This window comes from Leiobunum rupestre, chromosome 1, assembly GCF_980474605.1.
Source record: "Leiobunum rupestre chromosome 1, qqLeiRupe1.1.hap1, whole genome shotgun sequence".
Lineage (NCBI taxonomy): Eukaryota > Metazoa > Arthropoda > Arachnida > Opiliones > Sclerosomatidae > Leiobunum > Leiobunum rupestre.
Window position 1 is genome coordinate 25,219,627 of NC_143384.1, and position 23,943 is coordinate 25,243,569.

A 23,943-nucleotide genomic window follows, 5' to 3' on the forward strand; every position below is an offset into this window, starting at 1 on the left:
GGCCGTTCTTTACGACCAGTTGCCTTTACTTTAAAACGTGGAAGTCCGTTCTAAAAGCGTTATTTAGGGGGCGTGTAACTCTGGAAACAAAACGCGACCCCTGGTGGGAAAGTGGCGTAATTATCCGCGAAAACCACGAATGAAACAAAAGCCGAAATTTACGACGTCGACGATAAATTTCCAGGCTTCAAGAAAAAGACATTCTAAATGTTATATGACTTGCCCCAGCGAGTACTTGAGGGCTGGTCTCGGACGAAGCAAAATGGTTAGGTGATGATGTCTTTCGGGTGTCTTTGGCGGCTACCTTTAAAATGTCTTTACTCAAGAGTTACGTCTTTAAACACTTCCAAGGTGGTCCCTGAGACCCCCCAAGGGAGTTATCTAGAATGGTGTCTTCATTTGGGCCATTTTTCCCTATGGTAAAAGTCTACCTTTGGTGTTGAAAATAAATTCGGTTTTTAAGGTGAGCGCTTTGAATCGCGTGGTTGTTACGTATACGAATCCAGAAATAATTTTTTTTAAACCCCGATTTTCATTGCCTTGGATCAAGGAATTCCACAAATTATTTAATTTGATTTTTCAAGTAGCCACTGGTGTATGTACTAATTAATATAGTATTGACAATATTATGCCATTTGTACTACAATTAATAGTAGAATTTCACATAATACAATCCTCACACTGCTACGCTCCGCCTCCGCCACAGCGCTATAAGTTTCGTTCGAGCTCATGGTTGAATCAAGATTATACTTCAATGGATCATTCCTATAGTTGATCTTCTCGAAATTGTTCACCCAAATTCGAGGCCACATCATCCACGATGATGAGCTAAACGATCCAGTTCTGGGCGGGAGGCGGAGTATGAATTTCCGGTTTAGTATGCCGGAAGTTCTGACTCATCGGTGATCGTTCTTGTGGTCGTGACTATCGACCTTGGGAGGGAATGGATCGAAGCTGAGTGGATGCTTAACTTTTAAACCAATACCAAAGGTAAACCGGCTAATAAAGTGTGCACTTATGGGGTACGTTCAGTAGCAGTCAACGGGAAAAAACCCGATGTATTTGATATTTTCCACCGATGAGCTTTTTCGTCATAATGACGTCGTAAGTTGCAGAACGCTTTTATTCAGTCATCGGTGTTTTTTAAAATGGCGTAGCTTTTATAGTAGTTTTACGTCAGTAATGACGTCAGTCATCGGAAAAACCGACTCTTCCAGCCGATGACTTCGGTGAGTAACCGATGACTATCGTGACGTCAAACCGGAAACGTGAAAAAGCGTACAGTAGGAAACCGATGTCAGCGATTACTAATCGGTGAGTCCGATGAGCGCTGCTGAACGTACCCATGGAAAAAAGTGTAGTTCTGTAAACTCTGCATTGGTGATTAGATACAGTTGGCTTGCTAGAGATGAAAAGTATTGATCAAATAGAAAATAATTTTAATTAGAGAGGTAAAATTCAATCTAATATATTTGAAATGTGTTAATCTATGGTCAAATATTTCAAGTTAGGCATTTACCGTAAGCTTAATATTACACTCTTTTTACATTTATTAAAGCAGTTGGACCATAAGTGTGACACTTCCTATTCTTCCCAGGCAAATGTTTTACTGAGAGCTATTCACAAGACAGACTGCATTACGGGCTTCAAGGCCGTTTTGCGTCCGCTTGCTCCGAGGGGCTGATCACTCCGCGTAATCGGTGTACAGAGCCGTACCTTTGACTGTGCTAATAGGACTACGCGTAATCTTTGAAGTCCCTGCCTTTGGCAGTGGTAATCTCTAAGCGTAGTCCGGTGTAGAGACTCTCTAAGAGTGGTTAGCCCCTCGGCTTGCTCCCACGTCACACGTAGCCTTTGACAGCGCCTCGCTAGGGGGAAATTTCCTTCTGGTGATGACGTCACTTCGTTACTAGCCCTCAGTAAAATATCCCTCAAAGTGAAAAACTTATGGAACAATATAATTAACTTATGGATAAAAGTGTAGTGTCTGTAAACACTGCTTTGATGAATAGAAACAGTTGGCAGGCTAGAGATGAAAATTATTGATCACAGCGAAAAAATAATTTTGATTAGGGAGGTAAAATATAATCTAATATATTTGAAATGTGTTGATCTATGGTCAAATATTTCAAAAGGAAGTTTGGCATTTAGACTTTCTTTACATTTTTTAAAGACAACGTTAGCAGTTTGATCAAATATTTTTTTAAGTTATGGCACCTTCCAACCTAGCAAGCTAGCTGTTGCTTCGACATAATTTACGCGTATGTGTAGATATTTATTCAATAAATGGCCGATTCTTTAACAAAAATAGCGTAACCTCTAACTCAAAGATAATCTTAAGTTGTCCGTGGAGACCAATCGCAATACGTTTTCCCCCATCGAAAAAAAGCAAAAGCAAAAAACACCTAAAAACTAAAAGTAGGAAAAGAATTTATCGAATGAAATCGATCGTAACATCTTTTTTATCGCTCTACTGGCGGTCCTGCAGGGACGTCCCACTTCGGTGCAGTACAGGGCGAAAAGCGGAAAAACAGATTGGGTTATAAAGAAGAAAGAAATAGATGAACCAATGCAAGAAAGGGGCCATAAGTTTATATCTTTCTAGCACTTCCTACCAAGCCCCCTCTTCCACCCCCCTCCGCCTTCTATGATACCAATCGCAGGTTGCAGCCAAGACCAAGGGGACTAACGACCCCAGCAGTGTCAAGTTAAAAGCCAAATCACGTTGGATTTTGTCGACGCAAACAATTTGACTTTGCACTGTTGTTTTCGACAACGTTTCCATTTTAATACCAGCTTACGAGTTAGTAAATAATTTCACTAGGTTTATTTTAAAAAATCATGGGTCTTAGCGTAGAAAAAATATTACACAGAATCAATAATGGATTTGTGTGTGCTATTTTCAATTGGTAGGTAGCTGCCGCCACCGCCGCCGTTCGGGATATAACTCTCGACAGGTTTGTAGTAAATGATAAATACTACCTCAATCTATAGCCAATATCAAACCCTTGCCTTTGGAAACCTCTACGAACTGTGTCCATTGTCTTTTACACTTTAAGTTCACTAAAGTTTTGAATTAATTAAGATCACTAAAGTTTTGAACTAATTGAGTTCACTAAAGTTTTGAATTAATTAAGCTCACTAAAGTTTTGAATTGAGTTCAATACAGTTTTGAATTAATAAAGCTCACTAAAGTTTTGAATTAATTAAGCTCACTAAAGTTTTGAATTAATTAGGCTCACTAAAGTTTTGAATTATTTAAGCTCACTGAAGTTTTGAATTAATTAAGCTCACTAAAGTTTTGAACTAATTAAGCTCACTAAAGTTTTGAATTAATTAAGCTCACTAAAGTTTTAAATTAATTAAGCTCACTAAAGTTTTGAATTAATTAAGCTCACTAAAGTTTTGAATTAATTAAGCTCACTAAAGTTGTGAATTGAGTTCAAGAAAGTTTTGAATTAATTAAGTTCAATAAAGTTTTGAATGAATTAAGTTCAATAAAGTATTGAATTAATGAAGTTCAATAAAGTTTTGAATTAAGTTCAATAAAGTATTGAATTAATGAAGTTCAATAAAGTTTTGAATTAAGTTCAATAAAGTATTGAACTTAAAGTAACATTTTTTTAAATTTATAGTATTGAAATATCAAGAATTCATAACGTTGGAAAATCCACCTACAAATGGTTAGCTACAGTACATTTGATATCTGCTTCCGTGTTAGTGGAGAAATCGAAAAGCTTGTAGGCTAAATTTATTGGACCATGAAGAAATATTTGACATTTTATTCTAAAATAGCAGCTTTAATTAATGTAGATAGTCTGATGACAGCGTGTCATTCTAAAAAAGAAACACGACTCGAATAACACTCCTACTGTCAACTAACACGCAATATTCCTTTATATTGCCCGTCACAAACCACTTCTAACTTGACAGCGGAATAAAGCCGGTAATACCTTTAAAATTTATTGCAAACTGCAAACGTCATAATAGAAATATATACAATAAAGCAAACCAGTCTTACCAAACAGTACAATCAGCCCCGTACGTCGGAGTAAAGTCTGCGAGTCTAGCCAAACTCTTTCGGTTGATTTATGGAAGTCAGTAGCGAGCGCTCAATGATCATCCGCATCACTTGAAATGTCAAAGAATTTTTCTCCATTTCAACTTTATATTTCTTCACCCCCCATCCTGAATTTCGTTATTATCCGACACGCTCAGAACCCGCCATCTAGTGGCTAGTTTGAGAAACAGCGAATTTTGACCCGAGTTCGATAAAGCGTGGATATTCTAGTGGAAGATATGACAAAACGCACTACAGGGGTTTCGTGCGGGCCTTAGACCAACGCCATAGAGAAGGCCAAGGCTTAGAAAAAGATATGTGTCTACGTGGGGAAGGGAATATTGGACCTGACTGCTTTATTGGGAAATTGGGACTCGCTAGCCACTAGAGACAACTTAAAACACTTTTTCTTACTCCCAACCCGACCCTTTCTTATATTGGTTACTTTTTCTTATTTTTTTTCATTCTTTATATTGTGTTGAGAATTTTAGGGGTTTTTTTTAACGCTGGAAGAGAGTTAACTCTAAGATTGTGTAAAGTTTCATTTTAAGCTACTTAAACTGCCTTGAAAATTTCTTTTAACGTTCTATCTATGGTTAAATTTTAATTTTTTTTATTAAGTCCTGGTCCACCTGAAATGCTACGAACGTCTCCATAACTAAAGAAAAAGATTAAAATATTTTGGCATGCCAAAATTACGCACGAAATGAAATTGTGCTTTAAAGAGATTAAGTTATAGCTATTTTATATTTTACGTTTAAATTTTGCCCTGTTTAATTCTTAATTAATAATGTAATTTTAAATTTATGGAATGTTTTGAAAAAGAAGTGATAAAATTTCGACAATTCAGATTTTGCTATTTGACTATAAAGTTCATTGAGTACAAATTTTAATTTAAGATCTACTTCAATTAATCGTTCTTATAGTCGATCTTCTCTTATTGGTTTATCCAAATTCGAGGCCACATCATCCACGATGAGTTAAGTGGGGCATAAATAACAATTTAACAAATTCAACTTTAATTTGATTACTTCTAGTGTTATTCGGTGTTCATCTAAAAACCGACGGAATGAAAACTCTCACCCAATGCAAATTTTTTAATGATAGTCTGTTTCGCCAATGACAACGTAAACCATTACGTACCGACGGACTGACAACTCTCCGTGAACTGCTCCTAGTATTTGGAGGAAGCCCGGAAAATCACCGACGGTCCGCCGGCAGCCTTTTCGATGTACCAGCCAAGGCCTATTGAAAATTGAAATGCTTTCAAAAGTGTAAATATCGCTTACTTTGGGAAAATAATGAGGAATTATTGAATCGGAAAATAAAAATAACTATTATAAACACTGGCACCATTTCAGAAGTTACCTTTTTTTATAATTTCAAACCTAAACGCGTGTACGCTCGTATTTCTCGTCATCAAACTAACCAACTATTTTGCCAACGGAAAGAGTAGGAACGGACGAGTTTCCTGTTCGGAAACTTCCTATTTCGCAATCACTCCAAGACAGACTATCATTAACCGAATTCGATCTGTGCCATACTTTTGTTTATTATCCACTTATGGTATTTCTAAATTTTCGTCCGTTTGGCAAAAGAGTCTGCTTAGCATACAAAAATCGAAGATTTGGTCGATACGTGTCTCTAAGTAAACTTAAAAGGCTAATTGAGAACTTTGACGTCATCAGTACTCCTTTGAGCGCGTGGATACCAACTTCACCCTTTAAGCGAAGAGACGACAAGCAAACAAACAGCCACGGATCAATACCCTTTCCTACAAGGTTAAAATAACGGTATAAAGTTCTCCGGTTTCGAAACACTTTCCCTTTTTTTAGAGACTTCAATCTAAGGCTAAGGCGAAGAGGTTAAAGAGGAAATGACAAATTTGCTAGTTCCGGCGCTGGCGATCAGCGGAGGCGAGCGCTTCCAAACAATGGGTAGCGACTTCCGGTTCCCTTTTTCCGCTTTCGTCTCCATCCGCCGTCGTCGCCTCAAAACGCCAGAGACACAATGGCTCAAAGCGTTCCGGCCATAGACGTCTAGCCACGTGGCTTGATTTGATTGGACGACCCTTAAAGGGCTCCTTTACGCACTTTCGCTATAATTGAGTTTCCGTTTTGTCGGATAGTTCTTTATCAGTTGAAATACTCGTCCTAGTTTAATAGAGAAAAATCGAATCGGCCTTTTAGAGTGGAAATGTACAAACCCGTTTTCATTATTTAAATAAATTCATTAAGATCTTTAAAACGCTGTAATTAGAATAAGCTTTTATCCGTAATGAGTGACTGCATCTTTTCTAAATTTTAAGTTCTGTGATTTAAATTATTTAGTTGTTTTTGTAAAGAAAGTTTTTTGTATTATATACTTAATGAACTTATGAAAATGTTCAAAGGAAATTTTATTTAATTTTACATAAATTAGTGTTTTTAGCCAAGTAGCGGATAACGCGGGAAACTCCCATAGTTGCGGCATTTTCATATGCTAAGCAGACGGTTTGTACATTGTCTGCTTAATGTATGGAAATTGTGTAAGCTTTTCGCGTTGTTTAAATTCACATTTGATTTTAATTATTTTAATTAGTTTTAAAAGAAATCTTTAGTTTTTTTTGTGAAAATGCCCAACGTAGTGTCTGTAGACAATTCTAAGAACATAAATAATGAATAATAATTAAATTTAATTCAGATTAATTTTTCTATTTGACGATTACAAAGTCACGGCTTTACTAGAAGTAATTTAAAACATATATTTCTTACAATAGACGTATTTATTTTGTTGATGGTATTCACTTTAAACATTTTTCTTAAGAAAATATTCTACTGACCGCCATATATTCTAATACTATTTCATCGTAGAAAATATAGTTTATCAATATGTAAATATCTCTACGCAGTGTATTTTTCCGATTTCGTTCAAACTCGGGTAGTAAGTAAACCTTCGTTTAATTAGAAAATCCTTAAAATAGTGAACAAGAACTGGCTTTCGTTTTGCCATGGCAGCCGAAACTGTTTGTCACAACTTAAAACCTGATTTTCTCTACGGAAATTAACATGGGAAAATCGAAGAATATTTCTCTAAAATTTACAAATTTAATTAATTAGAAACAGAATTCATGTGTAAATTGGGTAAATTGTGGTAAATACATGTCAATTTGGGTAAATACACTTAAATTGGGTAAATTGTTGTAAATACACATAAAATGGGTAAATTTTGGTAAATACACATAAAATGGGTAAATTGTGGTAAATACTCATAAAATGGGTAAATTTGTAAATATACGTAAATTGGATAAATTTGTTGAAATGTGGGTAAATATACGTTGACTTCCTTAGAGAAAATCAGGTTTTAAGTTGTAAAAAACATTTTTGGTTGCCATGGCAAAACGAAAGCCCATTCTTATCCACCCTTTTAGGGATTTTCAAGTTACACAGAGGTCTACTTACCACCTGAGTTTGAATGAAATCGGAGATAAACACCTATGGTAGTCTCCTTGTTAGTGGACTTTAACCTAAAATATATATCCCATATAAAATATATTGTTAAAAATTACTATAAATTAAGTTATTGTCAAATTTACAAACCAGCCAATCAACGCGAGGGGTACTTTTATATCCCGCCTTTTGGGTCAAAATGTAGCTTAAGCATCTTGTTTTGATTTCAACGCTAGCGACATCTGTTGAAAAAAGATCTAGTATACGTCGAGCTAACACTTGCTTTAATTTAATTTTTAGTCTACGTTACTCGTACTTCAAGCAAATCAATAAAATAAAATAAAATAAAATTAATGAAACAAGACACAAATTCCAATTTATATCAAATAAATGAATTATTTTTATTTAATTTTTATGAATAACGCAAAAAAGTCGCCCACCCTGTTCAAATTATCTGTTGATGTTACACAAGCCCGTAAAGAAACTCCATTTAAACTTCGTACTATAGGGCAGATAGATGGAAAGAATCTTATATCGGTTTCGGAGCTTTCAATTGTTTCCGGGTTTTTTACTTTTGGGGAAACAGGAACTGGAGACCTTTAGCGGAAAGCAATCGAGAGATTCGCCTTGTAAAACAATAACACTCGAAAAGGAGGCTGCACTCAGTCTCCTCTGCCCTGTCTGCTCTGCTGTACTCTGTCGGGGATGGGATTTGGGCTCTTTTTTAAGGGCATGAAACTGTAAAAAGAAACTTCTTGGCCTGTAGCAACGGTTGCTCGCTTTGATCTTGTTCTAAGTCTGTTGTCGGTATAGCTTTTAAAAAATGCCATCTCGCTCGAAGCTGGTCTAGTTGGATATGGACGAAGATATCTATGCTGGGACTCTGCTATCCAAGGCTAGCAATTGAAAATTGGTTTTTACTAAGAATTTGAAATTTTGAGGTCATATAGCTCGAGCAGTGGGTCATTGGACAAAAAAATATTCAGTCTAAGGTTTTCTCGATAACGATAAGGCTTAGAACCTCACTTTCAACTAGAAAAGCGCAGAAGGTCATTGGGCTATAAAACATTCGATGAACTAGAACGGTGTCTTCAAGGTCATTGTAATTTATCTCGAGGACCATATGGTTTAGAACCTCAGTTTCTACTAGAAAAGCGCAGAAGGTCATTGGGCTATAAAACATTCGATGAACTTGAACGGTGTCTTCAAGGTCATTGTAATTTATCTCGAGAACCATATGGTTTAGAACCTCAGTTTCAACTAGAAAAGTGCAGAAGGTCATTGGGTAATAAAACATTCGATGAACTTGAACGGTGTCTTCAAGGTCATTGTAATTTATCTCGAGAACCATATGGTTTAGAACCTCAGTTTCTACTAGAAAAGCGCAGAAGGTCATTAGGCTATAAAACATTCGATGAACTTGAACGGTGTCTTCAAGGTCATTGTAATTTATCTCGAGAACCATATGGTTTAGAACCTCAGTTTCTACTAGAAAAGCGCAGAAGGTCATTAGGCTATAAAACATTCGATGAACTTGAACGGTGTCTTCAAGGTCATTGTAATTTATCTCGAGAACCATATGGTTTAGAACCACAGTTTCTACTAGAAAAGCGCAGAAGGTCATTGGGCTATAAAACATTCGATGAACTTGAACGGTGTCTTCAAGGTCATTGTAATTTATCTCGAGAACCATATGGTTTAGAACCTCAGTTTCTACTAGAAAAGCGCAGAAGGTCATTGGGCTATAAAACATTCGATGAACTTGAACGGTGTCTTCAAGGTCATTGTAATTTATCTCGAGAACCATATGGTTTAAAACCTCAGTTTCAACTAGAAAAGTGCAGAAGGTCATTGGGTAATAAAACATTCGATGAACTTGAACGGTGTCGTCAAGGTCATTGTTATTTATTTCGAGACCCATATGGTTTAGAGCCTCGCTTCCAACTAGAAAAGTTCATTGGACAGTGAAAATTTCGATGATCTTGAATGGTGTCTTCTAGGTCAGTCAAAATTTATCTAGAGAACTGTAAGGCTTAGAACCTCCCTTCCAACTAAAACACAGTGCGTTAACTCAATTTATGTCCAAATGTCTTTGAACCGTTGAAAACTGACGAATAAAAGCCGATATATTAAGAGAAGTCGTTGGTTGTCGGTCACGGCAGATTCTATTTATTTTCGTTACCACAGTATTCCGAAGCAAATGGAACCTCGATAACCCTCACCATAAAAAGAAACTTCTACGTCCCTTTAAAGATTTGTTGGTCCATGCCCTTTCTTGGCGGATTAACTCTCGTAATTCCCATCCATGGTTTAAAAAACAACATTTTCTTCAGTTCCTTAACTGTTTTTAAAATACTTTTTGCAGTCGTATTTTCCCGTAGCTGAACTAACAGAAATAAAAGCAACCAAGACAGTTTATTTTGAAATTTGGTCTTGAAGGCCTAAAAGATATTTGAAATAAGACTTCGTTTTATTTCGAAATATTTAAAGTTTGTATTACAAACAAAACTTTATGTGTTTTTGAAATAAGCACACCGAGTTTCAAACCATTTGATCGAGATCTGCAAGCAGAAAACAGCTTTTGATTACGCAAAATCCGAAATTGCCTCGGACTTACTATTCAGGGGTCCGAAATTCGTATAAATCCCGTACACTCTAGAGAAAATTGATAATAGAACTTGAAAATCTTAAGATCTCGAAATCAGCCTAAAACCCAGAAATCCACACGAAAATTATGCTCTGGAATCCCAAAATCAATTTCTGATTTCTGAAATAACTTTGAGATTCAATATCACGTATGAAAATTTGTAAATGTTGGACTATGCGTTTCGAAAACACTTTGTCCTCAAATCTGCTTACCGGAAACTTCTGCTGTCGTCGTTTTACACACAATTTTTTGATATTTCCAAAATAGACAAGTGGTGTCGCCAGGGATAGGCTACTCAGGCTCTAACCATACTTTTTATTTTACGTTGGGGCCCCATAAAATTGATTTAACTTCAGTAAAATTTGTGAAAGTCCTGTGTAGTTTCGGTGTAAACGCTAATTAATGATTATTGTTAAACTGCCCTAGTTTAACATAAAGACACCTAGCGGCCACTGCGAGAAGCTCACTTAGCTGTAGGAATTTTCACTTACAAAGCAGACGCTTTAGATTTTGAAATGTCAAATCGTCTCGAGTTGGTCGCTACGAAGCTCTGAAAACTTTAAAGCAAAACATTTGTATATTTTGAAATTGTAATGATGACGTTTCATTTAAATCCACGTTGAGGTTTACGGTAATAGTAAGTGTTGGGAGATCTTGGTTCGATTTGGGTACATTTGTTCCAATTTCATTCGTCCGAACGGTGGTACAAATGTCCGAATGATCATTTGTCCGAATGCCGGAAAACAGGATCGTATGTCCGAAAACGTATTTCATTTGCCCGAAAAATTTATCACAACTTTTGTTGGTGATTTAGTCGTTCAATTTATGTTAACTTTACTGGCGAATTTCATTTGTTCGAATAATCGTTTGTCCGTTTTTTCGAACATTAGGAATTGGTTGTTTTTCATATATTGTTAATATAAGAAAATAGTAACATTAACGTGAACCTAACCTAACCTAACCTAACCTAACCTAAAATATCCACAACATTCAACATAGTTTTTTTTTAATTCTTGCACTAAAAAAAATCCGGACCAAAAAAAAAACCGCAATAGGAAATACTAATTAAGCGACAGAATTCGGACAAGTGATGCTACCGATTCGGACGAATGAAACAAACAAGTTGTCCAATTCCAACAATTGAAACATTTGTTATTTCGGCGGTTCGGACGAATGAAATACGAACAAATGGACCTACCCCCTTGGCTCACGTGGTATGAACGGCTTTCCACAACTGTCCTACGCAGTATAACCCGGCCACCAAAATTAATGGCATTAAACGTGGCTGGATGACTTGGGCTTAAGGTTATGCCGGGGTATTAACTTAGCTAGTTATTAGAGAGGTTAAGCAGGACGCTCTAGAAGTTTGAATATTCAGTATTTTTATTTAAACTCTGTAGATATTTTACCACGTGGCACATTAGCTCGACAGAAATATGCCGTCGTCTTCAAGTTGTACAAACGCTAAAAGAAAACCGTTGTCGTTCAAACTTCGAGAGCGCTCTGCTTAACCATTATATATATTAACATAAGCCTATCATAAGGTCCCCATAAGTAAAGGTCCAGCATAGAGCCCCATGTTTACGGCATTGTCCATGCGATAAGAAAATAAACGTACGACGATAGGGCAGTAGCGACCTCTTCTCTTTCAAAATTTTAACATCTAAAATATTCTCTTACTTGGTATCAGCCACGCTCGGGTTGATAAATGCCACACAAAACGCGTCTAAATCTCAAATTTGAAAAATAAATATACAACTCTTATTTCTAATAGCCAGTTTTAAGTTCTGATGAATCATTTTGCAAAGATAAGTGTTCATTTTAAGTTTTAAAGCGATAAAATTGGGTGGTTCTAAGTTTAACAAGTCGGCCCAGCCGAAATATTAGTTTCACATCTACGCAAAGTATCAAAGGTTAAATAGTTAAGCTACCTTCGATATCTTACGACATGCAGTGTGTCAGAATTTATAGCCCGGTGTACCTAGTAACAGAGACCATACCACCGGAGGCCTATCATCATAGTGCCCTACGCCAGAGTCCACCTAGCCCGGACAAGTTGCGACACTAATTTCAGACACTTCTACTATAAGTGTAATTAACCATTATATATTTAATTTCGGCTCTAGGGTTTCCCTAGCGTCAGCAAAAGCAAGAAGGATTCTCGTTTTGGTTGTACGTTATTCCGGGTATAAGAATGTCTAGGGGTATGATTACACGTTAAAGAAATAAATAAGCAAATGATCGGGTGTCCAAGTAATATAATATAAACCAATGTTGACAACTACACTAAAATACAAATATCCACACTTCAAATAAAAATATACACCACACTAAAATAAAAACAACATGCAAATTAAGTTCGTTTCGCGGAATCACGAGGGGGAACAACGCGGGCTCTCTCTCTCTTGGTAATATTAAATGGAAACCGTTCTCGGCTTTGGCTCACCAATTTTGCGGTTAGTCTGTTGGCTCACACTTGAGATGGCTGCTCGAGTCTTTGGATGGGTTCTTCCGTAGTTGGACCTTTGGTCCTACTCCGTTGGATAACTTCTTTACTTTTTAAATTAACCTTGGCCTAATACTGGGCCTGAACTCTTTAAGTCTAATTCGGAACTTCTCGCTTTATCCCGGGACTAACTGTCTCCGGACTCTTCCTTCTACTCAGCTACCCTGAGGTTCTCGGGTTCCCTGGTTCAGCGGGACTCTCTCGAAAAATCGCCAACTCCTCGGTTTTACTGTACAGGGAGGTCACGTGATTAAATCAAATTTCGAAGATGACAATTTTCAGGTCGATGATTGGCGAAGGTGAAAGGTTAAAGGAAGCTTGAGAGAGGCGTTTCTTTGAAAGGTGATTAGTCGAAGTATATTTGAAAGTCGGTTGTGGAAATTGGTGACACGTGTCCGCATGTGGTACCACTTTTTGGACCCGCGGCACTTTCGGAAGAAGAGAGAGTAGTCTTTACACTTTACGTTTCCGATCAATGTCGAGAAGAGCGGATATCGAAGAATAGAGAGAGAGAGGGGTTCGATGGCGCACAATGGGACAAGATGTTAACGCGCGCGAAACACTGTGTAGAGGAGAGCCATTCTAACACATGTTGGGGTAATAAAAACTTTCGCGAACGAGAAAACTCCTTTTGTAAAAATAATACACTAATGATAAACATTTGGGCTTGGACACCCGTACGGGGATAGAAAATATAAAGGGGCTTAAAGTAAAATAGCTAATGGATAACGAGAATGCTTTCCGCGTGTGTGAAAACGAAAAGATAAGATGCTAGGAAATTTTACGAAGAGCGAAATAAAGTGTTGCCAGATGTTTTAAGAAATGAATGGTAACTTTAAGAATATAGGATAATTAAAAATTATTGTAATAAAGTAAGGATTATAAAAATTAAGCGTCGCAAGGTGACAAATCCAGCATGGGTAGCAGAACCCTACTACTGATGGTCTCACCTTTGACGCAAGCCACTCAACCCAGCAGAATGTGCAGCAATTTGTCGACCAGCCCCCACTTCGCACACAGCAGTGGGATTTAGAATGGATGCTCTAGCAACTCCAGCCGACACCCTACCTACGTAGGTAAGGAGCCAAACCCTTTAAAGAGAGCTCCTAAAGGGGAACGACGAGCACACAGCAGCCCAAGTAACCCGGCACAGCTGGCACCGGAGATCTCGGTGGGCCCCAAAAGGCCGGGAAACAGGACCGCCGTGCCCGCATATGGAGGCCCGCCGCCCCACAGCAGGCTACCCAATCCGTTGAGCCGGCCAGCTTGCCTGGACCCTCTCCGTTAGCTTGAACCGAAGTTCAGTATCTAGCCCAAACCTGACCGAAGTCGGAGGTGGAGATAGGACCATTTGATCAGAGCTAACATATCCCAGTGCGCCACCACCCTTATGGGTTACAAGAGCTGGACCCCGACTCCCTTACGACATGCAATAATAATCCAATATAATTAATTTACAACGTCGAAAATATTCCTTTTATAACATATCGAAAGAAATTGTCTAATTCAAACATACCGCCAATTATAATCCTATTCTAGCATATCGAAAGAAATTGTCTAATTCAAACTTCCCGCCAACTAATCGTGTTACATTTTTAATTATTTTTCTTTTAATTATTGATATAGCTTAGAAAATAAGTAATTATAATTATTTTACAACGTCGAGAAATATTCCTATTATAATATTCCTATTATAACATATCGAAAGAAATTGTCTAATTCAAACTTGCAAACTTCCCGACACTAAACTAACTGCTTTATGTGTAGCTCCATCTACCATGTTGTCGCTTTCCACAACGCCGACTACATTATTTAATTCAAACTTCCCGCCAAACTTACTGCTCGATGTTGTCTAATTCAAACTTCCAAACTTCCCGACACGACGACAAATAAACATACAACACTTAACGACAACGCCGACGATATTGTTTAAATCAAACTTCCCGCCCAACTAACTGCTCGATGTGTAGCTCCATCTACCATGTCGTCGCTTTCCAGGACGGCGACGACGACAAACAAACCTACAACACTTAATGACATTCCGTCCATAGCAATAGTGTCACTTCGAATATATATTCGATGTGAAACTAAAAACGTTCGCACACGGCTTGCGCGCATTCATCATGCATTTCACGAAATTTATTTGAAAAATGCATAGTTGATGACTTAGCCACTAGGAAGTGCATATTTTGAATACCTAAATCTTAATAACGGGTATGTGATCGTCAAAAAATTGGCTGAGACCTTTGCTTATGGGGACCTTATTATAGGCTTATGATGATAGGTGAATATTCATAATTGTTGAGTTTCCGCCTTAATTTCATATATGTAGCAACTTCGTTTTCTAATAAAAGCGAATAAACCTTCGTTTCTCGTACAGTAATGACAGCACGCGCTAGAAAGTCGTAGTCACCGCACCCTCCAAATTGCAGCTGACATTTCCAAGTCCATTTATCGGCATTGCACTGTCCCCCCTTGCGCCTGTCCCCCCGCCAATATAAAGTCGTTTTGGCAGAGTCTAGCTCTCTCTCTCTCTCTCTCCTCACTCTTTGTGTCCTTTGATACGAAGGCGTCGAAATATCCGTCGAGAAGGAGAAGATAAAGTTCAGAAGCGCGTGACACACGCTACAATGGGCAATCATAGCCTCCAAATGGCCGCTCTTTTCAAATTTCTGACAAACGGCATTTCATTCTCCCCCCACCGACGCTTTCCATTTCTTTCTCGAGCGTCGTCTGCTTCCTACGAGTTCGACGCGATTTCGTAACGCCCACGCTCAGACCACTTACTTCCGACGGGACTCGTGATGCTATGGTTGCTTTCACAAGGAGACATCCCGACTCGAGATGCTATAGATCAATTTACAATTTTTAACGGGCAAAGAAGACTTTAAAGGGGTATAATTCATCCGAGGTAACGTGGTGATGGTGTTATTTGTTAGTAGATGGCGCTCTGATAGCAACATGACGTCCTAATTTTGATTTTCAACGATTGCTTGAAAGTTTTCAGTTTTTAGTGGAGAACGGTTTTGTCGAGATTTAAAATACAAAACTCTCTTCCCTGTTTGGATAGTTTAAAATTGTATTATAGTGCCATCTATGGCGGAGAGTGTTAACTACTGTTAAAATTATTTGTTAATTTAAATTACAAAAATTATATATTTTTAATAAGAATTTAAAGTAGTATAATGTAGTAATTAATTAATAACTTTTTTAAAAAGTTCATTTTTCATAAACTTTATAGTGTCGCCATCTACCTCAAACATTATTAAATAGGAAGGTACCTCGGGTGGATTTCGCCCCTTATTACATATTTCCCTGTAGGCAATATGTGAATGCGTCTATGGCTACTTTCACAAGGAGACATCCCGAAGTGTAACCCACCGATTTTGTTCAAACTCGGGGGATTGCTAGACCTTCATGTATCATGAAAAATCCTAAAGGGAATTTATTCAATGGGCAACCGTTTTGCCATGGCAACGAAAAATGTTTTTGACTACATAAAATGGAATTTTCATAGTTATTGCGTAATCAAGATGTTTTCTCAGCACAGAGCCTTCTAGTGTCGAAAATATGCGAGACTTCCGCTAAGCCGAAATATCTGGTTTCCGATAGATAGGCGGAATATTAGGCTAAAATGATAAAAATTAAAAACGTTTTTCTCGGCGCCATGAGCTCATGTTTTTATTACGCGTGATTCGCACGCGGGCTTCGAAACAAAGCCAAAGCCCTTCGCGACTCCAGAACGTGCTCTCCGATATTAGACCTAAATTTTTATCAAAACGTTATCATATAAAACGGTAAGTCGCGAGTCCAAGTTACAGCTTGAAGAGAGTATCAGTGCCGAAAAAAGGTTCGGTTAGAAAATTAGCATTAAAGTAATAGGAAGTGTCATACTTACTGTTATTATGTTACGTATGGTATGTATTATGATCATCTGACCGGTTTCGTTGGGCTTATCGTCGACGATGAAGGTAAAAGCCCGACGAAACCGGTCAGACGATCACATAAATATTATAAAGAAATTTTTCAATATATATGCAAATGTAACGACGTTTTAATTTTTCATAATACATATTAAAATATTAAATGATTAACGAATAGTTCTTTTTCTAGAGTAACGTGGCCTTCTTGTTTTACTGTGGCTCTTACGTCACAGTCTCTTACTTTAAAAAGTCTACGAGCGCGAGCTTCAGTCACGAGGAGAATAGCTTTTTCTAGCGCGCGTGCAAATCACTCGTGCGAAGAATCCACTAATAAAGACAGCTTAAAATGTGAACGTGTTTTTACAAATAATTATATTTAAAAGGTGCCTTAAAAGTTTAAATTAATTGTCAAATGGTGTCGCAATCAAATGTTATCTACTGGCGTAAGATGACGATAATTTTTATTGTGGCGTTACGAGTCCCATTGGATGTAAGTAGTCTCAGTGGCACGCGAACGGCTGTAGTGGAGGAAACGGACTTGAGGCTCCGGAGTCGCGCTAGGAGGTGAAGTTTGTGTTGGTAAGGACACTATAGTGGGTGACATTCTTGAAGAGAAGAAAGGAGCGCGAAATGAATGGGCGAAACGGAAATGATGAAGAAAGATTTTTACGAGACAGCCGTTGATCAATAAAACTCGGATCAGAATGATGTTGCCAGCTTCGCAGACGAGAATTTATCGACGCACTTTTTGGTTGGTTTTTGTTTTGAAGGCATCAACCGCCTCAAAAACAAATGAACAAGAACCCTTTCGTGGTAATTGGACATAATTCGTATAACTTAAAAACTTTGCCGGAAAAATATGAAATTTTATACGTAATTGAGGCAATTAAGTTATTTTTTCTAAAAAAGTACCAATTTTCCGTATAGAGATAATTTAAAAATTATTGTTTCCCTGGAGGAACGAGAAAATTGACGCGTTTCTTCACCCTAATGGCAGATGAATATCTCGGTGACGTATCTACGCCACCTGCGAATGCTCGAGTAAATCTAAAATTAAATCGTGAGGATCCAAAACAGATTGGCGAAACGTTTAATTTGGCATTTTTTTTGGGGAAGCTATAAAACCGATTCGAAGCTCAAGATGTTCGGGTTTATAATTTAAGATGTGTAACGAAAAATCCCCCCCTCCTCTAAAAGTTGATATCCCCCACCCAGGAAGAAATAATGAAGAAATTGTCCGATCGTTATCATCCATATTTGTTCACGAAATTCACCTTTCTTTGCTAGGTTATCTGAGATCTATCACAAAAAAAAACTGTTGAATTTGTTATTATTTCTTTAAAAACACGTGATTGTTAAAAATAAGTGTTAGAGGCCAGTGGTACCATTGAGGTATAAATGTTTTACCAAGACTGTATCAGGGCAGGGGCGTAGCATCTGGGGGACATGGGGACCAGGTACCCCCCTGAAATTTAGACTGGGGGACAACCTTTACAATTGCCCCTCCCCCTGAAAAATGCTTATTTCAGCTCAGAATTTAGTAATTTAATGAGCCACATTTTGAAAAAATTAAGAAGAACGGAATATTCAATTTTAAATTAAACAAAAACGAAATCAACCTTTTTATAAATGTAATGCGAAAATTTTATTTTCTAAATAATTTAACGATATTCTCTAACAATTAGACTACCCGTGGTGGTTATTACCGATTTCGTTGAAACTCGGGGGTTAGGTAGACCTTATGGTAGTATGAAAATTCGCAAAGGGAAAAGTTGCAATGGGCTTTAGTTTTCCCATGGCAACTGAAAATGTTTTTGATCTCTCCATTTAAAAAAGCACTGGATTTTCTCGGTTACCCAAATTTTATTAAAATTTAACCAAAATTGATCAATTTTACCCAAAAAGGTCAAATTCATCTTTTTGAGTAAGTTTTGAAAATTTAATTTTTCAAATTTTTAAGAATGTAATTACCCCCAACCAAGCAGCAGGGAAAGAGCGCCAGAGAGCTTCATAGTGTGGTCTACTAACACCCGGAAGTAGGCTGCAACAAGCGCAAAACCAAGCAGCAGGGAAATGCGAACATTAAGGTTTGGTTTCGTGTGATATGTAAAAAAGGTTTTTGCAAACAAATCGAGGTATCCAGCGTAAAAAAAATAAACTTAAACAGTATTTAAAGTCCCTGCTGCTGGTTTGGCGCTTGTTGCAGCCTACTTCCAGGGGCTAGTAGGCCACAGTTCGAAGCTCTCTGGCGCTCTTTTCACTCATCGTCGGAAAATGGGAAAAACACAGGCCTACTTCTCAACTCACCCCCTAAATCTCTTTTAAATTTTTGCATCACCTTTTGAAACACCCTGTATAAATTCATTGGGATTTCATGAATCGTAGTAATAGTAGCCGTGTTATGGTGTTAGGCTTCTGCCATCCTAATAACGGTCAGCCTTTGAGCCATGGACGCCATCTTAAGGGATAAATACACTGGATTAGGTTACCGTCGAACTTGGAAATTCTTCGTTCGTAATCCTTTGAATACGAATAGGTCGATTTTTACAGCATGATGGAACCGATACTGTCCTATCACGTAGTCAACCCAACGTGTCGCTTATACTCCACGACGATCTTATACGCACTCAACACCCCCATCATTGCCAAGAATCGTTGTCCACTCCGCCAGTTCTGGCTGACTTTCTTTCGGCAATTGTAACCGAAGAAACGGGCAAAGAGAGATTCCATTTTATGATCTTTCTACGGAACGTGTTAGCAAGGCCCAAGTATTAGTTTTGTTGGAAATTTTACATTGTTTCAGCCTTTTTCTCTTCTTTCTACTGGGTCTTCTTCTTGGTTTTGTTGAACTTCTCAAAGGAGTTTTTTTTTTTACTTTTTTTTTAGTTTTCTGAAGGACGATCCTGTTGTGAACGTGTTCGGGGTTCACATTTCCGATTTAACCGGAAGCGTTTTCTTTCCAACATGTAAATCTTTACTAGACGTTTTACTCTCTTCATGATAGTCTCTGGTTTCGTGGAAAATTAGGTCCTCTGGCTCTTAGATACGACGTCTTTAAGCAATACCATGTTTCTACAAAATACAGGATATATTCGAAGTTTTGTACTTCTTGTACTATACAGAAGATGTTCCAGAACTTACTTTACTTACATAATTTATTTACTTACGAATCGTAACGATTTGAAATTCTTATGATCTTGGTATGATTCAAAGTTCCCGTGAACTCAATATGATTCATGATATGCGAATAATTATAATATAATATAATTTATCTGGGTATCAGACAAAATTGTAATTATATGAGTGTGATTAAAAATTCTTATGATCTGAGTATGATTCAAAATTCTAATGATCTGAGTACGATTCAAAATTCTAATGATCTGAGTATGCTTCAAAATTATAATGATCTGAGTATGATTAAAAAAATTGTGATCTGAGTATGATTCAAAATTCTTATGATCTGAGTATGATTCAAAATTCTTATGATCTGAGTATGATTCAAAATTCTTATGATCTGAGTATGATTCAAAATTCTAATGATCTGAGTATGATTCAAAATTCTAATGATCTGAGTATGATTAAAAATTCTAATGATCTGAGAATGATTAAAAATTCTAATGATCTGAGTATGATTAAAAATTCTAATGATCTGAGTATGATTCAAAATTCTAATGATCTGAGTATGATTCAAAGTTCTAATGATCTGAGTATGATTCAAAGTTCTAATGATCTGAGTATGCTTCAAAATTATAATGATCTGAGTATGATTCAAAATTCTTATGATCTGAGTATGATTCAAAATTCTTATGATCTGAGTATGATTCAAAATTCTTATGATCTGAGTATGATTCAAAATTCTAATGATCTGAGTATGATTCAAAATTCTAATGATCTGAGTATGATTAAAAATTCTAATGATCTGAGAATGATTAAAAATTCTAATGATCTGAGTATGATTCAAAATTCTAATGATCTGAGTATGATTCAAAGTTCTAATGATCTGAGTATGATTCAAAGTTCTAATGATCTGAGTATGATTCAAAATTCTAATGATCTGAGTATGATTCAAAATTCTAATGATCTGAGTATGATTACAAATTCTAATGATATATAAGTCTCATTCCAAATAATTATCTGAGGATGATTCCAATTTCTAATGATCTGAGTATGATTACAAATTTGCAGGATCTGAGTATGATTAAAAATTTGCTTTATTTGAGTATTACTAAAAATTGCTTTATTTGAGTATTACTAAAAATTGCTTTATTTGAGTATTACTAAAAATTTGAATGATTTGAGGTTGATTATAAATTTATGTGATCTGAGTATGATTCAAAATGTGCATGATCTAAGTTTGATTCAAAATGTGTAAGATCTAATTTTTATTAAAAATTTTCATGATCTGAGTTTGATATTAAGTACTAGAAATCTGAGTGTGATTTTAAATTTATTCTAATGATCTGGGTATGATTTTAAATTTATTCTAATGATCTGGGTATGATTTTAAATTTATTCTAATGATCTGGGTATGATTTTAAAATTATTCTAATGATCTGGGTATGATTTTAAATTTATTCTAATGATCTGGGTATGATTTTAAATTTATTCTAATGATCTGGGTATGATTTTAAATTTATTCTAATGATCTGAGTAGTATTAAAATTTCCATAATCTCAGTTTGGTTAAAGGTTATCACGATCTGACTATTATTAAAAAAATATTCCATGATCTCAGTTTGTTAAAAATTTTAACGATTTGAATATTATTTAAAAAATTCCATGTTCTGAGTTTGATTAAAAATTTTAATTATCTGAGTTGGATTAAAAATTATCATGATCATTGATTTCTCTATGAATTCCAGTGATCTGTGTAACCATGGACAGTAAATTAAGAGGACAGGTTTTCGATACCCTTCCACAGTGCATTTTATTTCTCCCCGCGTATCAATCAGCTCGAGAGACTCCGAGGGAGTATAGAGTAATGGCACTGTGACGTCCTAGTACGTCACCCATGCTCTTTCCTATAGATAAAAATTTGGGACCAAAATGGCGGCCATTACCAAAGCTACTGAGTGCTATTACTCTATTACAAGGTCGTTTGTACCACGTGATCTTAAAATTTCAAAATGGCAATCTAATGCGGTTGATATTGTTACGTAATTTTTTTCGCTTTATTTTTTAGTAATTTTTAATTTTGGTTTTTTAAATTAAATAAAAAATTATCAACTGATATTAGTATATCATATTTAATCTATAAAAACGTGAAAAAATACCTTTTGGCGTAAAAATGTACTTTGTGTTTATCTTTTTTCTTTTTTCGAACAGTATCGTCCACTCTTAGCGATACTTGTTTTTTTTTCAAATAACCTTTAACGACTCCCTTAGTGTGATTGGCTTACGGGGGCTAAAAACCAGGCTTTTTACCGATCCTCTAAAATCTACTATCCATGGTGTAACATTTGTACATCTTATTTTACTCGAGTTAGTAGCTCCTCGGGTGAAACGTGAGTACGTGACGCTACCCTGCAAACCTTGTTGACTCAAATCCCAACCGACTATTTTTAAATTATTTTCCCATTTCTACAAAATCTCGACGTCAAGGGGAAAATTACATACGCTCCAGTTACAAGGTGAAAGCAGGAAAACATAAATATAACGCTTTTATGGGAGAAGCATTTTGCTACGTTCACGCTGCCAAGAAAAAAAGTGCCATTTGACAAAAAATTGGCGTTCGATTTCTGGGGCCGTTTTTAGCGATATTTGATAATGATAAAATACTCGTAAATCTTAGAAGCTTTCTACTATATTGCCGTCCGACATTACTGGGCAGAGAAGGTTATTAGCGACAATGGGGTAAAGTCGATAAAGGGAACTGGTACAATGGCTTCGGGACTATCGCTAGTCTAGTTGTCGAACTTCCGTTTCAGCTTGAGCGCTTCTTAAGAAAATTCTCAAAGCGGAAAAAGAATTGTGCTGCTGATAAAACTCGACCAATAGAGGGTGCTATACGCTTACTGGCATGTACTCCTCATACTATCTACTAACAAGTAGGGACGGTTGACGTCACCGAATTAAGAACGACGGGTGCAGTGGTGTAGAATTAGAGGGGGGTGGATGTGGGTCCCCTTCTCTCGCTCCCCGAAAACAGACAGGGTGTTTCAGTGCACGAAGAACAATTACGGATCCTTTTCTTTCAAAACGAAACCTTTTAAACGACTAGTTCATGGATTAGACTAGGACCAGATCATGAACCAGACAAGGAGCAGTCTAGGACCAGACTAGGGATAGTGAGGGACCAGTTCATAGACCAGACTAGGACGAGTGACGAACCAGTTCATAGACCACACTAGGACTAGACTAGGGCCAGTGAGGAACCAGTTCATAGACCAGACTAGGACCAGAATAGAGCTAGTGAGGGACCAGTTCATAGACCAGACTAGGACCAGACTAGGGTCAGTGAGGTACCAGACTAGGACCAGACTAGGGTCAGTGAGGTACCAGTTCATGAACCAGACTAGGACCAGTGAGGAACCAGTTCATGGAGCAGACTAGGACCAGAATAGAGCTAGTGAGGGACCAGTTCATAGACCAGACTAGGACCAGACTAGGGTCAGTGAGGTACCAGTTCATGAACTAGACTAGGACCAGTAAGGAACCAGTTCATAGACCAGACTAGAACCAGAATAGGGCTAGTGAGGGACCAATTCATAGACCAGAGTAAGACCAGAGAGGAACCAGTTCATGAACTAGACTAGGAACAGACTAGGACCAGGCCAGGATCAGCACTGCTCTAAGAACCAGCTTAAAATAAGTTCCAAGCAAGAATAAGAGGGAAAAACTAAATTTGATTTTGAAATTAAAACACGTTACTTATAGGCCAAAATAATATTTTTTCAAACGAGAAAATTAACAGTAAACCTTTCTATTTAGACTGGTTTTAGACTAGTCCAGTACCAGTATAAGACCAGGTCAGGACTAGCTCAGAACCTATATCAGACCAAGCATTACTTTGACTATTACGGGAGGAAACTAAACTTCTGTTAATTTGTAAAAACAAAATGGAATTGCTCAGGCCAAAAATATAGGACTTCCAGGCTTAAGAACTGAGAGTACACTTCACCGAACGTTTCAAAGTTAAATTAAAACCGGTCTAAAGCCCAGTTCACACTATACAATTAATTGGGCCACTTAAATGTATCCAACTAATTGTAAGCAAGAAAATTGTATAGTGTGAACAGAAAAAGGGGGGACCATTGTTACAATTTGTCTGTTCACACTATACAGTTTTTTTAAGTGGCCCAATTAATTGTATAATGTGAACTGGACTTTAGACAAGCTAGGCGCAGTTTAAGTCACTCTAAAGACCAGTTCACACTATAC

General features: G+C 37.0%; 1 non-coding gene across 1 annotated transcript; it reads left to right on the plus strand.

Annotated features, from left to right (window-relative positions):
- The first annotated feature begins 740 nt into the window (after positions 1 to 740).
- LOC149961975 (small nucleolar RNA U3) lies at positions 741 to 963 on the plus strand. The gene has a single exon (XR_016474665.1). It is a non-coding gene; the product is annotated as a small nucleolar RNA U3 (small nucleolar RNA).
- The last annotated feature ends 22,980 nt before the right edge of the window (positions 964 to 23,943 follow it).